Raw genomic sequence first — 337 nt, forward strand, 5'->3', positions numbered from 1 at the left:
AAGTTGCTCCAAACAACTTGGTAGTGATGTGGCCTAATCTTGACCTTACATCTACATTGGAGTTGGTGAAGGGTGGTTGGGGCTCTATCTTCGAGGTGTGATGTAGGGGCAAAATTATGCCACATCACTACCAAGTTGCTTTAAGCAACTTGGTACCAAGGTTCTCCATTTCTCTCATATATATGAGAAATATGAGTATGCTTGGTACCAAACAAAATTTTTATGCTTGGTAGTGAGGTGACACAATCTCCTCTACTCATTCATATGGGGGACCACATTCACATGGGTTGAGGAGTGCATGGAGATATGCAATCATTTGAATGAGTGGAGGGATTAT

This window comes from Asparagus officinalis, unplaced genomic scaffold, assembly GCF_001876935.1.
Source record: "Asparagus officinalis unplaced genomic scaffold, Aspof.V1 AsparagusV1_Un745, whole genome shotgun sequence".
In the NCBI taxonomy this organism is placed as follows: domain Eukaryota; kingdom Viridiplantae; phylum Streptophyta; class Magnoliopsida; order Asparagales; family Asparagaceae; genus Asparagus; species Asparagus officinalis.